This window comes from Coffea arabica, chromosome 9c (genome assembly GCF_036785885.1).
Source record: "Coffea arabica cultivar ET-39 chromosome 9c, Coffea Arabica ET-39 HiFi, whole genome shotgun sequence".
Classification (NCBI taxonomy): Eukaryota; Viridiplantae; Streptophyta; class Magnoliopsida; order Gentianales; family Rubiaceae; genus Coffea; species Coffea arabica.
The window spans coordinates 5695508-5720816 of NC_092326.1; the positions used below are offsets into that span (position 1 = coordinate 5695508).

The 25309-nt window shown below is 34.9% G+C and overlaps 2 long non-coding RNA genes across 5 annotated transcripts; one reads left to right on the plus strand and one right to left on the minus strand.

Moving 5' to 3' along the window:
• Positions 1–24: 24 nt before the first annotated feature.
• Positions 25–9842, minus strand: LOC140013984 (uncharacterized). 3 transcript variants are annotated; one of them, XR_011820831.1, is made up of 4 exons: positions 9216–9841; positions 8873–8943; positions 7262–7350; positions 25–354 (listed from the first exon to the last, which is right to left on the minus strand). It is a non-coding gene; the product is annotated as an uncharacterized lncRNA (long non-coding RNA). The 3 variants fall into 3 exon arrangements; XR_011820832.1 differs by lacking the exon at positions 25–354 and adding an exon at positions 371–5414 and having other exon boundaries at positions 9216–9842; XR_011820830.1 differs by lacking the exon at positions 25–354 and having other exon boundaries at positions 7000–7350.
• Positions 9843–10101: 259 nt separating this feature from the next.
• Positions 10102–19906, plus strand: LOC140014310 (uncharacterized). Of its 2 annotated transcripts, XR_011821035.1 has the most exons (4): positions 10103–13885; positions 15247–15307; positions 16146–17466; positions 19511–19906. It is a non-coding gene; the product is annotated as an uncharacterized lncRNA (long non-coding RNA). The 2 variants fall into 2 exon arrangements; XR_011821034.1 differs by having other exon boundaries at positions 10102–15307.
• Positions 19907–25309: the final 5403 nt, after the last annotated feature.

Sequence of the window (25309 nt, forward strand, 5' to 3'; positions counted from 1 at the left end):
CAACAATTTCTAAAGGATAGGGTATGAGTGAATTAGAAATCAAATATTATTTTCTAGTAAAGTGTAAATATAGCTATGCAGTCATTTTTGTCTTGGATAGTCTAAGAGAAAAAACATTTAAGGAGTCATTGTAAGAATGGGATTAATCTATAGTTATTTATATTGGGTGATGAATGTACATAGTAGTTAGTAAAGTACTTGCGCATTGGTGAGCATGAATCGTTGGATCCTTCTAGGTGGTGCTTTCCGAGTGTACTGAATGTGATTCCTCTCAACTGCTTGAATAAGAACTATCCATTTGTTTGATTCTTTGTCAATGTCTAGCACAATCGAGATATGTCTAGGCATTTTGAACTGCATTACGATGAAGTATAGTGAGAATTTTATTATTTCGAATGAGAAATAGGAATTATAACTAGTAAAGCGCTGCATACATAGGAAAACACTATAAAAATAGTAAGAGAGATAAGTCATGAATGTACTTATTTGTAGTGGTTCTATATGCTGAAGTACTTCTTTATAAACTATGTTTTTTTGTTTTGTCCATCTGATGAGGGGAAAAATAGGTTGGTTTTATTAGTATTCTAACTACTGAGGCTGTTTTTGCTCTTGAGAGAGCAATGTATAATTGACCATGGGAAAACACAGGTTCTTTCAAATATATACCCACAAAGTCTAAGGTTTGTCCTTGTACTTTGTTAATAATTATTGCAAAGCACAAGCGAACTGGAAATTGGATCCTTTTGTATGGGACTGGATATTGGTCATCGGCTGGTGGTTACATTTGAATTCTATGAATAAATACATCTTTTCCAGAGAATTCACCAAATGATATGGTAGCATGAATGATGTTTTTACTGAGGAATTTGATTGTAAGCCTTGTTCCATTGCATAATCCCTCAGTTGGATCAAGATTTCTTAGGAGTATTATTGGTGCATTTGGTTTCAAAACTAATCTGTGTGGCAGTAAAAAACTTGGAGTCAATGTATAGCAAGTCGATATATTCAGCCTGGTGATTTTCATTTAATGTCTCGTCATAACTCAAGTATTCAACTGCTTCTCCTGGATATCTATCTATGAGAGCATTATTTATCTCATCAACAAATAGATTTTGCATTGTTAGTATTGCCCTGTTTAAGAAAGAAGATGAGATTTGTGATCCATTGGTGATTTCAGGATACACCATTTGGATCAATTTTTGAAGTGCATCAGATTCATTAGTGTAAGAAACTAAGATAGAAGGTGGAATTTTCACTAAATCATTAGCTTCTGTGTCAATTGTCCCATCTCCAATCTTTAATAGGAACTCGCGGGATCTAATCTTGTTCTCATATTTTCACTTAAGTTTAGTTTCTCAAGTTTGTCCCATATTAGAGAATTGATTAGACAGGCATTTATCACTTGACTTTTTGCTCCTTTTCGAACTACTGGAAGTGTCTGTCTAAAATCTCCTCCAAGGACAACAATTTTTCCCCCAAAAATTTGTGTTGAATCCATGAGATCTTTTAACAAATCATCCAATGCTTCAATTGCTGTTTTTTTGGACATTGGTGCTTCATCCCAAATTATTAACTTTGCTTCTCTAATCATTGTTGCCAGAGAAGTTTGTTTGCTAATTCTGCATGTTGTACTCTTAGAAATATCAATTGGGATCTTAAATCGAGAATGTGCAATCCTACTACCAGGTAAAATAGAAGCTGCAATTCTTGAAGTAGCAGTTGTGAGTGCAAGAAAGCCTTCGCTCCTCACATCTGCCAATAAAGTCCTATAGAGAAATGTGTTCCCTGTTCCTCCCAGACCATCTATGAAGAAAGCGCCTTTTTTCTAAATAAATTCTCTCATTAATAACTTTGAATGCTTGTTTTTGCTTTTCATTAAGCATGTCGATTCCACTCAAATCATAAGGTGTAACAAGAATGCTTTTTTCTGCTCGTAATTCTCTAGCCTGGTCTTCTACATTGTTATATGACAAATTAGGTGGGACTAAGTTGTAAGAACGTATGCTCTTTTCCATTGTTTGTAGGAAACCGTCCATTTGTTGTAGAGCTTTATGTTCAATTTCTTTAAATGTTAATATTGAGCATCGGACAAGATCCTCCAACATTGACACTTTGAATTTTTCCCATAGTTATTTTGGATTATTTGGGCAAGAGTAAACTAAGAGTGTAGCGAAAAGCCATCTCATTTCGTAAGGCGTCTTAAAATGCGAGGCTTCTTGTAAACAAATTTCTTGACTATTATCATCTTGCAATAAATTTCGAATTAATGCTGTTTCCCTAAAAGTATCTACTGTAACGCCATTGTAAGTTTGTAAGTCCTTGAATGAAGTAGGATATCAAACTTTTGAGAGGAGGAGCCTAAAGTAGTATCTCTCACCTTCTGTTGGATGTGCGGTCATTATTCGTCTAACAAAGTCTCCTCTTTCTCTGAGTTTCCAATACCTTTGGTTTGGTTTCCAAACAAAGTGGTCTAGAAATTCTGAGTATGTCCAATTTAATCTTTGTGCATCTTCATTTGTCTTATTCATATGAAAAAATTCTATTAATATTGTTGTCTTAAAATGAGGATTTTCTGCAACATTTTGAAGATTAGCTCGCTTCTTGAAGACTATCGGTTGATAGTTTTCAAGATATAGCTGTAAATGGATAGTTGCAGGTTTGATTTCACTTGTGCAAAATCTGAATATTCAGCATACAGCTTTAGGTGGAGAAATTCATCTTGCTGATACATATTGTTCGATTTCATCTACCACATTGTCAAAAGTAGACGCTGAAAGGCAAAAGCATGTTTTATCATGACCTTTACATATATATTTGACTGCTTTGATTGTTGAACATATTTCAACATTCATATGGCAGTCAAATTTGGCCAATAGATATGAGTTATATGGGACAACCCATCTATTGTCTAAAACAGCACCTCTAATTGTTACTTGGACACCGTTGTTTGTTTTTCTATATTGAGGATATGCGTCTACTATTTGAATGGTCTCTTCACAAAAATCTTTTGGATAATTATTTCGACAGACACCATTCTTTGTCATGCAAGCATTCGATGGATTAGCAGGACCACAAGGGCCATAGAGCATGTGTTTGACTACCATCTCATATAGATGAGGATAAGTTTTTTTACGTGGAATTTTTGCACACACAATTCTATCGTATTCTTCTACACTATATAATTTACATTTGGACTTTAATATTAATAAGAAATGAGCACGTGACATTCCTCATTTTTGGTATTCAATTACATAGGTGTAGGTAGCCACCTTACCAAAAATACATTTTTTCAGTAATTTGTCTTTTAAGACTTCTAGTTTTGGGTGGAATACTCTAGCAAGCATATTGTTCGATTTCATCTACCACATTGTCAAAAGTAGACGCTGAAAGGCAAAAGCTTGTTTTATCATGACCTTTACATATATATATTTGACTACTTTGATTGTTGAACATATTTCAATATTCATATGGCAGTCAAATTTGGCCAATAGATATGAGTTATATGGGACAACCCATTTATTGTCTAAAACAACACCTCTAATTGTTACTTGGACACCGTTGTTTGTTCTTCTATATTGAGGATATGCGTCTACTATTTGAATGGTCTCTTCACAAAAATCTTTTGGATAATTATTTCGACAGGCGCCATTCTTTGTCATGCAAGCATTCGATGGATTAGCAGGACCACAAGGGCCATAGAGCATGTGTTTGACTACCATCTCATATAGATGAGGATAAGTTTTTTTACATGCAATTTCTGCACACACAATTCTATCGTATTCTTCTGCACTATATAATTTACATTTGGACTTTAATATTAATAAGAAATGAGCATGTGGCATTCCTCATTTTTGGTATTCAATTACATATGTATAGGCAGCCACCTCACCAAAAATACATTTTTTCAGTAATTCATCTTTTAAGACTTCTAGTTTTGAGTGGAATACTCTAGCAAGTAAATCTGATCTATTTTGTGCTTCTTCTCCATGAATTAAATATTCTTTTATTTCTGGCCAATTATGATTACATGTCATAGTCAGAAAGATATCCAGCTTTCCAAATTTTTGGACCAAAGTCATTGCGTCCATATATTTGCGTCTCATATTCCTTGGTCCTCCAATGAAGGAGGGTGGTAATATGATTCGCTGACCGACTTTTGATGCTTCTGTCTCACCTCTAGTCGCAACATCAACGATTCCTTGTAAAAATTGCTTTCATATTTCCTCTTGTTGATTTCTAAAGAAGTCAAGTCTTTGGCTTTCTAATTTGACATATTGATCTACTACGTATTGTTGTAGTAGCCTTGCAAAGTGAAGGGGGAATGATTCATCGTTATCCCTTATTTGGAGCTTATAAGCATAGTGCTCTCGCACGGAAACAAATCTGGATCTTCTTGAAAGCTACTCATTACTGTGTGGATTGAGAAGAAAATTTTTTGTTAATTGATATTTTTGTGAAATTTTACATTAAAGAGTGCTGATTAATAAACGTGTATTTACTTACCAACCTCTTCATTCTCAAGTAATTCATTTACATTAGAGACATTGATGGGGCAAATAGATTCGGTTGTAAGTTTTTTTTCCTCAATCTCTTAGTTTGTGGCTGTATTCCCTTTTTGGGAATGCCTTGGTGCCATCCTAGATCACCAAAAGGAAACATTAGTGGGTATTGAAGCGGATCATAACATCCATAATAATATTGAATATTTTTTGAGGTCCCACTATGAGTGTGCACTCTAATGTCTCGCTTTCATGTTTGTCTATTGTCTTCACCTTCAATCCATAAAGCTGCTACTTGTGAGCTTGTAGGTTTATTATAAACTCTCTGGTCTAGACCAGGAATGGTCTTTAGGACAATGTGATAATTATCGAGATTAGGCACTCCACTTAAAGTTCGAAAAAATTTAGTGTATGGATTGTTTTCCAACACGCACATGAGTTTCTTAACTAAAGTTTCTGATAACCTCGGACAAGATGCTATTCAATTGGCTAACTCAATTTCAAGATCATGAAAATATAATTGAAGGTTTTCGCCATGATCATTGGCTGAGTTTAAATCATTTAAAAATGATAAATTTGCCCTTGAATTTTAAATGTATAGATTCCTTTATTTCTTTTGCAGAGTTTCTTGTCATATTTAACATCAGAAGAGGTGACACCAAAGTGGTTGTCATAAGTTCTAATCATAACTCTAAAGGTTTTTGCTTCTTCCGAGGATGAAGTTAAGAGCTATTTTAGAACATTAGGGAGTTTATTCTGAGAGAGAACTACTTCACCGTTGGAACAACAGAAATTCATTGTCTCAGAATAGAATTTCTTTGCTTCCGCAATGTTGACACTGCGGCTCCAATGGTAACCTATCAGAGTAATCAGGTATCAACCTTAGCAAATCTCTTCCACTCGGATGCGTCTTACCTATAATGTGATTTGCATTCATTGATTAGTATTTCTTAAATCTTGCAAATTTTTGTATCCTAAAATTGAAGAGAAGTGAGTATAAAACTGAATGGTTATTATTGGAGAATTGTTTCGATGTTTGAATCAATGATTTTTGAGAAGAATTATTGATAGTGTTTATTTCATATTGACAGTATTAAAGATGGTCTGAAAGTTTTTATGAATTTAGAAAAGATAGTTTGAAAAGGTTTTAGTAAACATGGTCTGAAAATTAGATAGCAGTGATATAAATTTACAAAAAAAATGGTTTGGAAATTTTTTTAAAATACTCATAATGTTTTATGGTTAAGACAATAATTATGTGAGTTGAAAGAGGGAGCTAAGTAGTAATGAAAAATCAACGAACAAAAAGCATGTATATATTTTTTGATTATAAATAAGCACTGAAAGTAAACAAAATGTTGTAATAGGAAAGCAGTACTAGTGCGAACACTTCAATGTTTAGAATATTTGAAGCTAAAATAAATTGGAGGAAAAAATTCATATGTTACTACCAGTATATCGGAGATTTTTTTTACCTTTTTTTGTATAAAAACATTTATAGAAGAAAGTGGAAATAGACAAATCTCAAATAGAGAATTTATTACCTTTTTGGGTTAGTGATTGTACATCAGATTGTAATGCAAAGTTGGTAGCAGCTATGCAATTCTCAATCCTTTCCAATCTCATAGCTGGTACATGTTGGATTTTAGTGCAAACATGTCTATGTAATTTCTTAGATTTCCACTGTATGTATGCTTGTCTTCTATAATTCTTCTCTCAAAGCATTTTTCTTCAAGATAATGTGTAGGAGGATGAGAAAGAATAGCAGAGAAAGGTAGTAATGAAGGTGGTTGAGAAATGGAAACGTTTGCTGTTCCACTTATATCATGAAGTTGAGTGACAGTGATATTATAGTTCTCATTAAAGCTGTCTTGATAGGAAGATGTTCTATTTGAGCTTGATCTAAGATCAATATCATTAGGCTGAGGGCAGCTCTTGATAAGAGAAGTACGGATTTCAGGGACACATGTAAAATTGATGGAAGGCAACCGTGAGAGTGAGCATAAACCTCATCAATATTAGAGGTTAATAGGAGCTGTTTATGATTTGATTGATTTAAGGTCCTTAAATGAGAACCATCTAATCCATGCATAGATGCGACATTGGGAGAGGATAAATGTTTAGAAACAGGGACAACTTCATTACTATAATTCTCATGATCCTTCCTAATCATGTTACTATTTGGGTCTGTCATAAAGTGGAAGGTGGGATGAATTAGATGAGTGTTATTTCCTGAGATCTGAATATCTACATATATAGCATCAGAATGCATATGGATTGGATTAGCAGGATGAGCCTAAGAAAATGGGAGGTTTGTTGATAGCTCTTCACATTGTTCTATTGTATGAGAGCTATCTGCGTTCCTTTTTAATGAAGCCTCAGCATTGTAACATTTATCGAACCACTCATCTACTAAACTAAAGGCTTTACTTACATTCCTTTTTCTTTTCATTTTAATGAAAGTAGGAGTAACGAAATGTCACTAATGATAGCTAATGAAGAGAGTAAAGCTAACTTCTATATATATGAAATCCAAACTGTTAGATACAAGCAGCTGACCAAGAGATACAAATGTGAGACTAATTGTTTGAGACTATCGTATTCAACGAATTAGAGTGATTAAATAGTAAAAGGCAAAATGTGAGAAAGAAAAATGATATAAGCATAGAGATTTAGTTATGATATTCTCCAGGGTGTAGTCAAGCAGAGCAAAACTTAAGCACGAAAATTGCAAGATATAGTGAAGGAATAGAAGGAATGACCTTGAATTGAAGCAATTCCTTAATACGAATCTGCCAACCCCAAACAAAAGCCTCTTTAGCACCGACGCTTTTATATCGTAACTAAACCCCTGAACAAAGTTGGCAACCAAAATAAAATGTAGAAGAAAGGTATCAATCAATGTAAAACTATACAAATTATCCAATATGTTTAAACTATACTCAGATGAGAAAAAATTAGAAAAAGACAAAAATATAATTAGGCACACTTTAAATGAATGTTAATCTGCTAAGGAGAAAAGCAGCTGAAATATTAAGAACTACCAGAATGGACATATCAATAATTTCATCCAAAAATTTCAATGCCAAAACTCAAGCAACCCGAAACACTAAATCAAGACAGTAGATATAAAACCAATACCATGTATATAGTAATTTAAAACTGCAATAGTAGACTTAGATTCAATTTAGTGCCAGAATATCACAAAAACTTTTCCTTAACAAAGATGTGAATTTTATGCAACTTCTCATATTGTGGATTTAATATTTGAGAGTTTTGTGCAAAAAAAAAAACATTGCCTCTAGAAATAACTTTGATGAAGTAATATTCTACACTTCTAAGCTAGCCAAAAAAAATGCTAGAAACTCAATATTAGAATTCTCTGTTCAAAACTTTGTTTCTTCTATCGCCTACCTAACCTTTGTGAACAATATCTCCAATGTAGGGCAAAACTTTAATGTGTAAGACTTTATCTTTTATTCTCATTTTCATAAGTGGGATTTTAGCAAACTTTTCTCATATCTTTAAGACATGGATGGTGGTATTCATTCTAATGCCTTTAGGTAACTTAAGCTTGAAGTTGAGGTTGAGAATTTAACTTGTTTTAGCTTAGTTGTCTCTATTCAGCAAGTGGTGACAACGCTTCTTGGGTAATCAGTTGTAGTATATTATTAACAAGAAAAGAAAAAGCAAGAAAGTGTATGAGAACTATGCAACACTTTTTCTTTGGAGCATTTATAATTTCCTTTTTAAACTTCCTCTCTCTTTAGTGTGATACGATTGTTTCTCCAATTTTATTTACTTATTTATTTTTAATTTTTTAAGAAAAAACTGGAAGTATGACATACGTAGCACCTCAGCTTTTCCTATCTCCTCTCTTTTTGTTCAACAAAAGATTATGTGAAGATCTTTCCCATTACTTTAGAAGCAGATGCATTATTATTTCCTGTTGTGATTAGTAATTGATAGCTAATGGTTTAGTACTCTTAAACTTTTCATTCTGTGGCCCTAGGGTGCATGAAAATGTGAATTTTATGCAATTAACTTGTCGTAACATGTAACAGGAACCCAGCTGACTTTGACTGTTAAATAGGAGAACTTACAATCTATGGTCTTAATACTCGCAAGGGAACTTAGAACTGATAACAAAAAAAACAAGGGAAAAAAAGTCAGTTGACAAGTATTAACTGAAAGCAAACGAACTTATAACTGAAATATGTGAACGCTAAATCAGAAGCTCTTCTGCACCAATTCTTTCAAAGTGCAATTAAACCCCTGAAGAAATTTGGCAACCAAAATAGAAAGTATACAAATTATCCAATCTCTTCAATACTCGTGCGAGAAAATATTAGACACAGAAAATGAGTAGTTACCTTTAGTCGGAAATGTTGCAAAGGAAAAGGAGGAAGAACCGTCGATTTTTTTGTAAGCAGTGTTTGTGTTCCTAATGTATATATAAAGACACAAACTCTATCAGTTGTTAGGAATTTTTTTTTCACTGTCGATAATTTGCCAACTGGCCAACAGAAATAAAAACAAAAGGAGAAACGTATATCCCTAGCAATGGTATTAGGCATCATGAACACAATAGATAACGACACAAAATTGATGAGTGTTAGAGATTTTTCTTCTCACTCTTGATAATTTGTGAATTGGCAAACGAAAAGGAAGGCAAAAGGACAAACATATATCTCTAGTAATAGGTAGAAATCATACCTCATACCTGACTCTTTGTGGAATAATCCCGTGGTTCGGATATGAATGGGCAGCCATAATTGACTCTTTGTGGAACAATACTATGGTTGGGATATGGATGAGTAGCCATAATTTGGGGGAAAATATGGTCAAATTATTGACCAAGTGTTGGAGGAGATCAATTGGTACTTTTGTTTGTCCAAACCAGAAAGAAAACGAAAGAGAAAGAAAGGAATGGAAACAGAGAGGGAGGGACGAACTGAACATGAAAACAAAATGAAATCTGCAAACATGCTTCTTCTGAAGCAAAAAAAAAATGAAGCGGAAACAATGGAAAAGAGAGCGCAAGAATGCTAGGCAAAAATTCAAAAACACTTCTAAACAATTCGCTACTAATGGAAGAATTGAAGTTGTATTTTTCTTCGTTGAACCAGAAAGAAAAGAAAGGAGAAATAAAGAAACAGGAAACAGAGAGAGAGAAAGGAAGAAGAAAACAAAAGATGATGGGCTAAAAGGAAGCAGAAAGAGAGTGTTTTGTCTTGCTGCCCCATAGGTGAACTTCTTTTTTTATTTGACATTTTGACTTCTTGTCTTTCACAACGGACACAAAAGAGAAGCAGCAACTATTGCTTTCTTTTGCTGAGAAAAGCGAGGAAGAGATAGGAAAGACTGAGAAAGAAAGCAAAAGATTATTCGCAAAAAGTCAAAAATAGCCCTCAACAGTTAGTTACTGTTTTGGTGCTAGTTATTTTTCCCTGGGCAAGATAGTAATTTCATGTAACATGACAAAAATGACCTCACCAGTGATATACTATTCGGAGAACTAATCAATATTCTCAGGGCATAAACGGAAGAAAAATTTTCTCCCTCCCCTCATACCACTACGTGGCTGAACGTGGGAGTAGAAATCTTAACTCTTTTTATATATGTAAGAAATAGAACCAAAACGTAAGATTAGGGCTGAAAAAAGTAAGAGGAAGAAAGGAGGCGCCGGCCAAAGGAAAGGAAAGAAAAATAACAAAAAAGGAGAGAAAACGGGAGAGAGGAAGTGGAAGAAAATTGCAGAAAATTTCTGGAAATAGCTGGTGAACCAGCCTAGTTCAGGGAGACTTTTCTCCTTCGTTATAGATCGATTTCGAGTGATTTTTCCTTCTGTATTTTCTTGAGATAGAGGGGAATAACTTTTGTGTTGAGGAGTTTTGCTGAAAAACATCAGAAACCCTTCAAATCTCAGCCCAAACTTCGCTCTTCGAAATTTTTTCCCGCATAATCTTGAGCCAGGGTTGAGCAGGAGACCCCGTTTAGAGCCCATTTTCTTCTTTGTATTGACTTCTTTTGAATTGACTCTTGATTTCTGAATACTCTATCTATGTAGGAGAAAAACCTTTGGATTGGAAATTTTCAGAGAAAACGTTTCTAAACTCGTCGAATCTGGGCTTAAACTTGCTACACTGTCAGCTCTTGAAGCCTATTACAGCAAGTTTCAATCTTCAAGTTCTTGCGTTCGGATCCATTTCCTTCGAGGATTATCGTGTTGTTTCATCCTTTAAAGCGCCAAAGGTGATGTATTTCATCTTTCTCTTGCCATCTAAGCTTAAATCTGCGAATTCTGCCTGCACTTTCTTTCTTCTTCTAGCTGCATTTTTTTGTTCATTTTATGGGATAATAGTTCAGATTTTATTGCACAATTTCGTATTAAATGTACCAAAATTGAATTTTAACGATGTGGTCGTGTGGTCTTGCTGCTTTGGTCTGAAACTTCGAATCGTTTGCGGTGTTTGTTGTGTTTGATAAGATGCAAAAGAAAAAGGGTTGCAGAAGAAAGAAGAAGAAGAAGAAAGCTTATGTGGGTTTCCATGGAAATTTTCTAAAATTTATATTTTGGCCCCTCAACTTTTGCCTAATTTCAATGTGGCCCAAATCTGGAAAATTTCAATCAATTTTGCCCCTTTTAAACTTTAATCTTCTTTTACATGTTTTATGTGACTTTTTGGGTAGATTAATTCTAGTATTTAATGCATAATTAAGGCTTAGTATTTTTTGTAGATTTATTACTTTGTTTGGTTTAGTAAAATATGTTAGTTTGGGTTGACGGTTATTTCTGTTTGGGTTTTGATAAAAGGCTTTGATTTTATATTTTTGGGTTTTAGTTTAGGTTTGGGAGTTTGAATTCCACTCTTTTTGGTTGGGTTTGTTTGGAGAAAACTATGGGCTGGCCTGTGTATTTTGTCTTGGACTTTCGATTGGGCTTAGAAAGCTTTGGCCCAAAGAAATTAAAAGAAATGGCCCAATGGCCTTTTATCAAGCAATCTGGTGACGAATTTGCAGCCAGGTTCTTGGATTTTGTGTAATTTTATTGTGGCCCTAAAAACTTTGGATTTCTTTCAATCAGATCCCTAATTTAATTACAATTTGATCCCTAAACTTTATTTTTCTTTAATTTTGACCCTAATCTTTGTAATAATTATAATTGAACCCCAAAAACCTTTTTAATTTTTGCAATTAGGTCCCTAATAGTGTTGATTTCTTAAATACAAGTTGTTTATCTTCTTTAATTGTTAATTATACTTTATTTAAGTGCTTGATTTGATAGATTTCATGATTATTTCTATTTCTTTATAATTAAATTGGTGTCTTGATTATTTTGTTGATTTTGGAGCATAAATAGGGCAAATTTCAGCCCATTTAACCATAACTTCAAGGGAGGTAACTTCTTTTATTATTTTAAATTCTTTTATATGCTTCTATGTGCTTTTATGTGTAATTGCATGTTTTGAGTGCTTTTTTTCTTTAATTACCCATTTTATTTATTTTAAGTTTCATTTATTCTATTTAATTTTGATGATTATTTGAGAGGCATTTAGGTGCCAAGTTGTAATAAATAGATGCTCAAGACGTGTTTTTAGTTAGGCTATGTAATAGATATGTTTTAATTTTGCCAAAAATGTAATTAATTAAACAAATGTAATAGTTATGTTATTATTTTCAAATTCCCTCTTAGATTGTAGTTAGGGTCCCGAATATAATAGTTAGCCTTTTATTTGCGTTTATTTGCTTGTGTGCTTGCATGCTTGCGTGCTTACGTGTTTATTCGCTTTCATTAGGGTTTTGCATCTAGAAATTATATTTATGTGTTATGTGTTCTATGTACATTATGTGTTTATTTGTTTTAATTATGTTATATATAATTTATTTATTTATAATAAATGCATGATGTCATGACACTAGTTCAACGCTAGTTGTGGCCTTTCTCTCCGATTTCTCACTAATCCAATGCTAGTGAAGATTTATAGAAATAGGCTAATCCAATGCTAAACCCGTTAGACCGTTTTCGCGCTAGAATTCATACTTTGCTTGATATTTATTGCATTTCATACACACTTTTAGGATTCTTTTCCTTATTTGACATGATATTTCCTTTATATTATCTCTTTTATCCCTATGTGTACTATAGACACTAAAATTTTAATTTTTATTTAATTCAATTTTAGCTTTATTTTTTATTATTTATTCTTGTTTTTATTTTATTTTATTTTAATTGACTAAGTTTGCAAAATGATAGTTAGTATTTATTTTTGCTTATTTTAGTAAATTAGGTTCATCATTTTTCTTTTTAAAATATTTTGCATTAAATTTCTGAAAAAAAAAGAAAATTCTCACAAAAATTTGTTTTAATCTTTTTAAATTCAAGTGCTTCAAAATTAAATGAAAATTAGTGATGCATTTAACATTTTTTGGTTACCCTAAACTTGTTTTGAAAAACAAAAAAAAAAAGAAAATAGGTGGAGGCCATGTAAAGTAGCTAAGTGGAATAGGTAAGGGTTAGACAAGTATCCTCATTTTTTGTTGACACCACAACACATGCTAGACTAGGTGGCAAGACACTTGTTGATTTAGGAGAAAATGGGAGAAATGTGAGGACTTGTAAAATCCCCTATATTTTTCTTAAAATCCCCTTTTATTTGGAATTTATTACTTTAGAATAGCCTTACTACTCATTTATCCCACAATAAGTGCAAATAAACATAGAATCAAGGGTTTTTCCTTTCGTTTTCAAGTTATCGTAAATTAGGGTTTTACGCCTTTTCGTAGTGTAATTATTCGGTACGGAGTGTGTATCAAATTTAGTGAGAATGAGTTTTAGATGATAGTAAGTGTGTGATTGGAAGTGATAATAATAAGTCAGTGAATCATAAATTAAAACCCTAGTATACACGATTTAGGAAAAATCGGCTTGAACCGACGGGTATCGTTCATTACCGATTGAACACACCACTGGACCACCACTTCATTAATTTAATCTCATTGTTATTAGAGCCAAAATATCAGCCCCTAATCAGCTCTTGCTGGCCGAAAATTTTGACTAATCAAACCAAGGAAAAGAAAAAATTTTGTGAGTAAATCTTGTGGTGACACTTGGAGAACATCTAACCATTTTTTACCCAAACTAAGACCAAGCTTCTTAACCTTTCTTGGCCTTTATTTTTCTTCATTTTTCAGCATTGTGGCCGAAACCTTGAGGGAGAAAAAACAAGGGGAGAAAACCTCATTTGCATCTTGTAGCTTAGCTTAGTTGAGTGAAAATCAAGAATCTAAACCGATTAATCCTTTCTTTGAGCACTTGAGAAGTTAGGTGTGCTAAAAGTTTACAAGAAGAGGTGGTGGATATCTCTTACAAGCATCTTAGTGAGGTATATTGGCTATCCATCATATTTCTTTCCCTTAATCTTGCTTAAGTTGTGTAGCAACTCATATTCTTGGTTAATGATAGCTATATAAGTAGTTTTGATGATTATGGTGGATTTGTGAGTTAGGATTTTGAATTGTTCAGTTGTATTTCTTCTTGTTTTATGATGTGAATAATTTTAGATAAGGAGTTGGAGTAGTGGTTCTATACATGAATAATAGGTTAGACCTTGAATGCTTTGAATTCCAGCTTTAAATCCTTAAGATGCCCTGTTCTGACCAGTTTCATTCGGCCATGATAGAGGCTGAATCAGCCTTAGGTTAAAACATGAAAGTTATAGGAAATGGTATTTTATAGTTGACTGTGAAATTTCATCTCAATCTGATCACTGTAGCACATGAAATGACAAAAATACCCTTGACTACCAAAGGTATAGTTTTACGGACAGTTTTGGGATTTCACGATTCTGGCCTCATTTTTCACTTTGATTCGTATCAAATTAGCATTTGTCCAAAACATAAAAGTTGTAGTCTTATGTTTTACCTTTCCAACGCAACTTAAAACCCCTCAATCGGACTTTTGTAGCCTGAGTTATTGTCATTTGAATCCAGTGCTGTTAACCAGCCTGACGATGAAATTATGGTTCTGTAATTTGTAGTTTCAACCTAGATAAACTATGAACTGGATTTAGTTGTCTTCATAAAAGTTATGACCCTTTGTCTTAGTTTCGAATCGGTATAAAATTCACCCCAATCCGATAAGTATAGCGTCGGTTGTGACCAAAAAACTAAGAGACGTCGAATCTGTTGTTTAGCTTTGGTCCTCAAAATTGATTTTTGGTTGTTTTATTAGACTTAGGTTATAAATGGATGATTGTGGAGTCTAATTGAAGGGCTATGTTGGTAACATTGCTTGTGTGTGTTTTGGGGCTGAAATGAGAAAAATAATGAAGTCATAAATGGCTGAAAAATAGGTAAACACACAAATGGCGTGCTGCCCAAATTTACACTCGAAAGTTAGGTAGAGGTACTCGCGACTTGAGTACGAATTCGGGAACGAATATCCCTTGAATCACCTAGGATATTCAAGTTTTCTTTCATAGAGGTATATAAGTTAGAATTCTGCCAAAACTTGTACCCTTGAAAAATGAAAGTAACGACTAATAGAAATATATTTTTCTCGTCACTTCGACTCAAACGGAGATTTCAAAGGTTAATCACTTTAAAGTTTCACCGTCTTAAGAGCGAGTATGGGTTTACAAATATTTTCCAAATAAGTTTCAATTATGTGATTCTCGTTAAATGAAACGTTTAAGTTTCGAATCTTAGTTACTTTCAAAAGCTCTTAAACAATGTTTTATCGCAGATTTGAACTCCACACACGGAGTAATATCCGAACGTAACCCGTAAAGGCACCGCATCTTTTGGTGAGTGCTTTCAAATATCTGATTGAATTAGACACTTGTTTTCAATACTTGACCAATGTGATTTAATGATATGTAATTTGTTTGATCGGGCAAGAGTGTACTTTATCGCACGTGCCCTAATATGATATATACTTGTTTATTGTTGCAATTGACTTGATATACTTGTACTTGACTTGTAAATGCTGAGAGGCAACATGTACCACACCCAATGTGAGTAGAAGGTGCCTCTCATTCCCGTTTCCGTACTTTTATTTTGATTTAATCGATTGGAGGTGTTATCTCATCGATTCCTTGGGGACCCAAACCCCACTGGCTAGTTAATCGAGTCGAGCCAGCAAGGACTTGGTCGATTAGATAACGAACCGTGGGTAGTTAGTGTTGTCGAGTGGAGTGTTATCTCCTCGACTAAATCGGTATACTCGAGTATTACCACCAGTGTTTATCTTGGAGTTCGGGCCCTGTAAGGGGTTTGATGGTGGACGGAGAGTAGTTTAAGTGGTGCTCTACTGGATTGGTTACTTACTTGAAAGTTGATGGAATGTCAACTATTATTTGATCAATCTCTGGTGATGCAATAGGAATTTGGCTCTTGAGAGCCATCCGTATCCTTATACTTTGAAATAATTAGTATTTATCGTGTTATTGTTTCATTTTAAAAGAAAAACTTTATACTCGCTCACTTTGAGATTTGCTACTTGAAGTGTTATTACTTACTTTTATGAACTTTTCATGCTCATTACTTTGCTACGTGATACTTGGACTTTAAATAATGGTCAATTTACTATTTGGAACCTCACTGGGCTTTTAGCTTATTCCACGCCATTTGTTTTCCTGACAGGGTGTACGAGCGAGACGTGAGACTGGTACAGAGTAGTCTAATTTTGAAGTTTTGAAATAGTACTCACGCTAGCACTCGCTAGGGTTGATTGTACTCGAATTGTAAATATTTTGAAGTATTTTGGTGTGTAGAAGCTTTGTATCTAGATTTGAGCATTAATGTATATATTAAGTTGAAGTGGATGTGTTATTTTTTTTCTATGGATGTACATTATTTTTCTTGAATTATAAGTGAGTGAGTCCAGACGAGAGTTGGACAGGCGACCCGCTGAACCCTGGGGTACGCCCTAGGGGGAGGTGAGGCCATCACAAGAAAAATCTAGAAAAATGAGGAGGAAATGAGAGAAAGGAGCTATGGGACAAAGAAAAAAAGAAAAAGAGAAAAACCAAGGGGAGGAGCCTCGGGCTGGCAAGGAAATAGGAGGAGAACTTGGAAAAGAGAGTAAGAAAGGGGAGATTGCGGCTAAGCAAGAAGAAAAAAACAAGAAGCAGAGGCTACGGGCAAGAGGGGAACAAAAAAAACAAACTACAGAGAGATAGAGGGAACGAGAGGGAAAATCTGGGAGAGAGCTTCAGGCCAAACAAGAGAGAACAGGAGAAAAAGAAAGAACCGAGGGAGAAAAAGAAAAAAGAAGCTACGGCTGGGTAAGAAAAAGGGAGGAAAAAAAGAGGGTTTTGAGGTTGAAAAGGAGGAAGAAAAAGGCTGCGGGAAAGAGAAAGTTTTCTTAGAGAGGAACAGGAAAACTGAGCAAGGAAGAGAGGGAGATGGCGTAGAGGTAGAGAGGCTTCGGGAGTGATCAGAAAAGAAAAAGAAAGAACGAAAGAGGAAGAAAAGGAGGGTTTCGGGATAGGCAAGGAAGAGAGAGAGAAAAGAATGGAGAAGGGGAGGAAGAAAGGAAAAGAGAGGAAAAGGAGAGATAATTTGAGGACAAAAGAGAGAAATCAGGAAATGGAACAAAGAAAAACAAAGAGAAAAGTGGAAAGAAATTTTTTCAGAGAATTTGCTAAAATAGGGTGATCATTCAGCCATATTCGGGGAGGATTTTCTCTTTTGTTACAAGTTCTTTTAAGGACTTTTTGACTTTTGCATTTTCTCTAGTGTTAGGAGAGCAATTTTGGTTCCGAACACTTTTGGAAAAAATGCCAATATAGCCTTCATATTCGGATCTAATGTTCGGGTCTTCACAGCTCTTCACCGAAATCTGCATCCTGGGTTTTTGATGCTTTATGAATCTGGTTTTTTATGCATCCTGGGTTTTTGTGGATCTGGCTCATTCCATGGATGTTCATAGTGATTTGACTACACAAAGCAGCGAAGGAAGGTTAGAATTGGCTCTAACTTGGTTTATTCTCCTTGATCAGTTTCCCCTTTTCTTCTTTTGTTCACGGATCTTGTTGCTGCAACTTCCTTGTTCTTCCTCATTTCTTTGCTTTTGCTTCATTTCATGTATTCCTTGTGTTTCTTTTTGTGTTAGGTTATAAAATGCATAAACTATGAGATCTTGCTTGTTTGGAATGGTATTTCCTGTGGTTTATGGAAATGAAGGCCCAAGTTGCAAAACATTTTCCAGATTTTTGTATGCTCTTTTCCTTTGAATTTTGTGTTTAAATATAAGAGTATTAAGGTGAAAAGTGAGAAAAAATTACTTGGTAATTTTGTTGCTTTGGTCTAAATTGTCGTTGGGTGAGACATGAGTTGCGTTTGAATATGGAGGAGGTTGCATTTGAGAACCTAGTTGCAGAGGAAAGAAACTGAGAAATTTCTAATTTTGTGATGAATTTTAAAAAAATTCTACAAAAGGGGTGATTTTGGTGAGGTATTCCGTAAGGGGGGTCTTCGCATTCTCAGAATGCGAGCTCAGCACAGCTCACATTCCTGGAATGCGAGCTCTACTTATTGAGCTCGCATTCCGCTAATGCGAGCTCTAGAGCTCCCACACTAAGTATAATTTAAATTTTTTGCTTTTTTCTTTTGGAGCTAGAGATTTTTTTCCAGAAAATAGTAAGAGCTAAATGTGAGCTCCTAAAGGTTATTTTTAAAAAAATTTTCAAATAGCTCGCATTTGATAAATTTGAGCTCCAAAAATTGTATTTAATTTTTTTGTTAGATTTCGCATTTATAGGTATGACTTTCAGAAAATTAAATTCAAACTTGCTAGGAAAAAAAATTTAAAATAAAATTTACGAGCTCCCAAAAAAATGTAAAATTAACTGTAAATGTTGTTTGTTTTGTAGAATTTGCCTTTACTAAAATGCTGTCGGTAGTAAAATCTTATTTTAAAAGCTCTACTAAAATCTTATATTTCGGAGAAATGTTATTTAAAAATATGTAATTAGCAGAGGAATAAATTTTTTTATTTTAAAACTTGCACATGCCTAAAGTCATCAAATAAGTGCTCTAAAAATATCATATTTCTTTTATATTAAAAAAAATTGGTAATTGTACGGTTGAAAATACGTTATTTTATTATAATACATTTAAATGGTGGAAAAAGTACACATGCATAGTTCTTTCTATTTCATATATCAATGTAAAAATAGAATGAAATTGTTAACATGTAAGGTGTTGACTATATTTTATGAATAAAATACTAACTTTTTTTCCTTTTTTATCAAATAAATTTTTTTTGTCAAATTCTAATTTTTCTTTGTTATTATTGAATCGTATTTATTTGTTGACACCGATGAATATTAGTTATAAGAATCTAATAGTTAATAGTCACTAATATCTGTTACAATTTGAACTGTAATTTTAGAAATTTCATAACGCAGTGTTATTTAAAAAAATTATATAAGTTATTTTTATGAAGTGCATGTTATTTGTTTGGTAGTTGAAAAGGAAAAGAAAAAAATTAAATCAAATATCTAGCGATTAAATCTTGCGTGTTTTACCTTTTACAATTATTGGCAGGATTACTATTTTGATTAAAAAAAATAAAGCGATAATCAAGGCAAATTTATTGTAATGCAAAAATCCTAAAACCCTAAGTGCTAAAGCCGTAAAACACTAAATCGTAAATCTTAGAAACCAAATCCTTGTAACCTAAAACATTAAATTAAGGTTGTTGGGTTTATTAAAATCCATTAAAATATATTTTTGCGGCACGATAGGATTACTATTTTAATTAAAAATTTAAAGTCCTAATCAAGGCACACTATTGTCAAACTAAAATCCTACAACCCTAAACTTGAAAGTGCTATTCTCCTAAAACACTAAATCTTGATCTCTAAAACCCTAAAACCCTAAATCCCTGAATCCTAAAAGCCTCAAACCCTGAATGCTATCTGTAATGTAGTCAGTAGCTGAACCAAAGATATGATGTTTTCTTTTGTGTACAACTTGTTTGGTCTTCTCTTTTGTTGCAGAAGCATGTGCCACCGATTTGTGTCCCTCAAAATAGCTGGAAAAGTTGTGAGAGAGGTAAAGGAAAACAACTGTGCCACTTGCTGAAGAGAGGGACAAATCCGAGTCTCGGATCCGAGGGTTGAATATAGATCCGAGTTCGGATCTTTAGGATCCGAGGACTTCCCATGATGGATCCGAGGTCGGATGTTCTGATCTCGGATAAATTCTTCCAGAAGTACAGATGAGGGATCGGATGTCTCTTTGCTCTCACGGATCCGAGCTCGGATCCGTGCCATTAACTTTCCAGTTTTTTCGCTTCTTTCCTTTTTCCTTCATTTTTGTTCCGAATTTCTTGTGTATTTTATCCTCTGGACAATCCTTACACTTCTTTCAACTCGTGCATGAATTTCATATATCGATATTCTTAACAATTTCACAAAATTAATGCATTAATCCACTCACAATTTCACAGAATTGAACATTTTGGCCATTAACTTGAAATATTGGAAAATATTTTAAAAATTTTTTACAGAGTTTCCCCATAAAAATGGACAAAACTCCCAGTCAACAACCTCAAATTCAAGAAAATTAACCACAATACAACATTTCCAAATAAAATTCCAACATTTTTAAGTCATAGACAACTCAAATCATGCATTTCAAGACACAATCCCCATAAGATAAAGTAATCCCTCACCCACACTTAAATTTAACAATGTCCTCATTGTGAAGAAGGTAATAGAAACAGAAACTTCCCTCAAAATAAGTGGTGATTCAATTTAAAACCATTAATCCTCACGATCATCCAAATTTTGTTCACAATGAAACAAAAGAGTACAAGAAACCATGAGTAGCACAAGAGAATCCAATATGAAAACTACAAAGTTTAAACCGAACACAATAAAAGAAAAAAATAGCAACAAAAGTGCTATTCAACTAAAGATCTTCATGGCTGCTCAGAACGAGGGTCTACTGCCTCCTCATTTGCATGAGGACCCTGTGATGTACCAATATGCCCCTCCTCCTGCTAAGGCGTTGGAGTAGGTGATCGACGGATATGAAAATGATCCTCGATTGCACGAAGACGGCGATCATATCTGTCGAGTCGCTTTGTTATCATTCTCTCGATCTGGTCAATGCGCTCGACGACTCGTGTCTCCATACAGCAGATGGCATTGAGGAGCTCTTGCCACTTGGATTGCGGCGGAGGTGGTGGTCGTGAAACGGGTGGAGGAAGAGTCTGCTGTGCCCCTGTCTCTTGAGCTTCTGGTTCCTGCTGAGTGTGAGGTGGGGGCTGAGCAGAAGTCGAAGCTTCTCCAGTGTCTCGAACCAGAGCAACTCCAAAATCTGTAGAGACACTCAAGAATTTGAGTATCGAGGCACTGACCTCGTCGACGGACCTAGTGACAATGGCTCGCCCAGTTCCAAGAGGAACCTTGAGCTTCTCAAAAATGAGGGATAGCAGTCGAGGGAATCAAAAGCAAGTCCCGCCAGCCGTCATGCGACTTGTGGTCATGTAACTGATGATGATATTGGGCAAAGGAATACCAGTCAACTGCCCACACACACCATACATCATCTTATCCAAGAAATAGAGGTCACTATTGCGGAGCTCCCGTTTTCCACTCCTCTTGGGTACCACATTGAAGGCGAAGAGATAGAAAATCAAGTGGTACCTATGCTCGAAGGAGTCGGCATATACGGTGAGCTTCTTTGAACTTCCCCGCTCCCTATATTGACCCTTTAGACGTGCTACCGCTTCTCCCACCTGCCAAGGGTCGCGTGCCTTGAATTCTTTAGTCAATTTAACATCCACTCCTTCGTCTTTGTGTTTGGCAATTTTGTCGACTGTATCCCGGTTAAGAGCCACTCTCTTTCCTCGAATCCAGGAGACGATGAGGTTGTCACTGTTACTCTGTTTGTTTTCTACATTGGCATAGAAGTTTCGGACCAGGTTGGGGTAGTAGTGTTTGGGCAATTGAAGGATGTTATCCCATCCGAGTCTTTTGAATGCCGTAGAGATGTGGTAGTGCGCATCCACCTCCGGTGTCAGGTGCTTTTCAATGATAATTTCTTTATCTAAACCTGCTTCGTACCACTGTTGATTCTCGAGTGACGTGAATCTAGTGGTGTCATAATCTGGAAGCATCTCGTCGCGGCTAATGGATGCGGTCTTCCGGTGAGACCGAGGTGGTGGCTCAGGCAAAGGATTTTTTCTCAGGCGACTCTTCATGTAAGGGAGTGCGTTCCTCGCTTGAAGATGATGTAGGAGTACGAATACGAGCCCTCCTTGTGTGAGCCATAGTTCTTATATAAAAACAAGATGAACGTTCATTAGAACAATATAAACTTGCTCACATAGAATTTAAGAAAATTTCAGCAGAGTTTCCCCTTATAAAAGGGCTAAACTCCCTGCCAACATGTACCGAAAAAACAACCAAAGATCCTACTGAACTCATTTCAAAGTCAAAAGCATATTTTCAGGTAGAATCTCATCAAAGAGTTCGATCATTTGAATCTCAACCATTATTTTAAGAATGAACATGCCGATATATTCATAACTTTATTCACGAATCACACCACAATTGGCTATACCCATTCTTAATAAAGTGCATACGAATGAGTTCCAAATTTACCAAAACATATTACAATTGAACTCAAAGAGATAAGAGATTTCAAATAAAAAAAATTAATTGAATGTGCTAAACTTAATCATAAACACACTCTTTTACCCAATTGTATTGGTTCTATTAATCGCATATCATTTTTAATTGGTACAACAGTGACTTATACTCCTCAAAACAAGTTTATATAGTCAATGGAAACCAACATTCACAATCCTAAAGAATCAAATTGCTCAAGCCTAATAAATTCAAAAAATATACCAAAAATATCACCAAATCCACAACTTTTTCCATACTAAACATAAAAATAGTAGTAACAACATATTCTAGTACAATGTAGCACATTTATAACAAGAAATTCCAACAAATATGCATTTATCACAATATGCCCAAAAACTAGAAAAATGCAAAAATAGGAAATATAAAATCTCATAGGAAGTTGCAAATTGTTACCTCAAATGTGTAAAGTGATGATAGAAGAAGATATTGTTGCAAAAATAAGGAAGAAAACAGTCCAAATTCGCTCCAAATTTGAAGATTTCAGTTCAGCCCTCATTTCGTGTTTTAACACTTGAAATCCCCCAAATTGATGTTTTTCAAATGAAATCTTTGAGGGTTTATGATCACAAGATGTTGGAAAATGATTTTGAGGTGAAAGATTAGGGAATGAACGGATGAAATGGAATATTAGAGAGAGAGGGTTAGGGTTCAGTGAAAAGAGGGAAGAAAAGTTTGAAAAGTGCAGGAACAAGGCTTCGGTTCTGCTATATCCGCGAACCGATCCGAGCTCGGATCGTTACTGAAAGTCCTCGTATCCGACATGGTTCGGATCCGCTCCGCCAGAAGCACAGACGAGCCCTCGGATATTTATGAAATTTTTTGGATTCGAGCTCGGATCAATGGATCCGCGGTCGGATCCGTCTGGGCAATTATGATCCGAGCTCGGATCTGTATTTCTCTGCACTAATTGCAGTTTAACTAATTGCAGAAACTGCAATTTTTTAAACTTTTTTCCCTTTTTTCAGCCAATTACAAAACACCGCGTTGGAAAACGTTTTATCAATTCTAACATCCTACGCACATGTAATATACCAAAAGTACAATATCCAATCTCTTAAAACATATCAAATACATCTACATTGCAAATCGATGGGTGAGATTCTTTGATCATTTTTACATTTTTACACAAAAATGGCACTTTTGGGCATTATATGCACATCAAATGAGTCCATAAGCATGTATAAACATGTTATCACCAAAACTCAATTGAATATACTGAAAATGCAACATTATATGTATGCTTGGGAATTCTAAACACTTAAAACACAATTTGGTAAGAAAACCTCCCTTTTTACACTTGTTCCTCAATTGTAGCTCCAAAATAATGTTGAAACTCCGGTACCGCCTGCAAACAAGTGTGGCATATCTAATTAGTCAATTAAATCACACCAAAATGTAAGAAACATATAAAAACACAACTACAATATTATTATTGGGTTGCCTTCCAACAAGCGGTTTCGTTTATAGTCATTGGCTCGACTCAAAAAAATTGAATTATTTTGTAACATTAGAGAGCGATTTTCTCCCTATGGGTCGAAACTTCCGAGCCAATCCACCATGTGGTGAGCCAATAATTTTATTATAATACAACTATACTAACGAAATAACTACACATCTTGCTTCTTTATTTTCAATGTCAATATTAAATAAAATTAAATTGTTAATAAGTTAGGCCTTAATTTGCATGAACAAAATTGGAATCTTATTTTTAACTTACCCATATGAGAATATTAAAGTTTGTTCCCTATATTTAATGGGGAAACTATGAATAACAAAAGGTAAAAAATAACCTGTTTATAAATATATTATAAATAGTATGTTTAATTTTGTTTTTGTGAAATTCCGACATGTATCTAACTTACCGTGTATGAACTAGAGAAGAGGTTAGTATGTTTACCTTTTTTGGTTTACATATGTAGCCGTTTTTGTTTGATTTTGTTTAAAAGAGTACTCATATAAAGTGAGAAATAAGATACGCGTGATGGCATTGTTCCACTCATATTCGTAAAATTTTAGAATATATACAAAATGTCACCAAAAAAGTATGCAATCCATAAGTTAGGTTATTTATACAATAACGATATAAGTAGCGTGCCATCAATGCTGCCCAAGTTTTTCATGAGTACCACATGTTGTTGGTTTGGGTATTCTTTGACTTCGACGTGGTTAGTTTGGCACTAATGTATGGATTTGAGTAATATGTGTCAACAGTGTAGCATCTTGAATTTGAGTGCTTGTGCTTTCACCTCCTTCACATTGCTCAGAAGTATGCTGATGTGAGTCCCTATCGGGCGTAAACTCTAGAAAAGTCACAGGGGTCCTAGAATGCCCAATCGATACACCTCTCTCATGCATGATTTCAGTCTAAGGTGTGAGAAAAGTAGATGCGCCAGCTTGGTCCTCAGTAGCCATTGAACCGAACCTTCATGAAATCCAGTTTGTGTGGCGGGTTCTGGTGATCGGAGTCTACGACGTCGTCCACCGCCATGCTGACTTCCGTGAGTATTTCTAGGAGTTCGCTGAACACGACATGGATCAGCATATAGTGGAATCTCCTGTGGTACGTGTGGAGGGCGAAATGCAAGTCGGCGTGACTCTTCTACATGATGCAAAGATGTGGATGCAAAGTCCCTCAACTCTTGAAAATATCTGTTGTGTTGTTCATCACTAACTGCAAGAGAGTCCTGTGCCATGAAATACATGCGAGACATGGCATTGCTCTGGAGAAACAAATATAAGAATAAGGAGATACTGTGATAAAAAATAGTTTAAAAAGTGAGCAAATGGCTTGTGATTATTAAAAGTGGGTTGGAAATAAACTTACAAGATATTGTGCCCTAGCGCTATCACCCTGAAAGCCTTCTGGGAAAGCCAGAAATCGACTCGAATTTGAAATATAAAACACCGTCCGCTCCTGATACCACTGAACATACTCATCCGATGGATATGTAGTATCTTCAATTACAATGCCATCTTGTACATGCACACGTCGATCAGTCCAAATATCAATATATTGTCTATGCGTGATGTTCCAGTCCTGATTCACCCTACCACGACGATCTAGAGAATGTAGAGCGTCATGATTATCTGTCAACCACATATCAGGCAGGGACTGATGAAACCCAAACTGCCGCA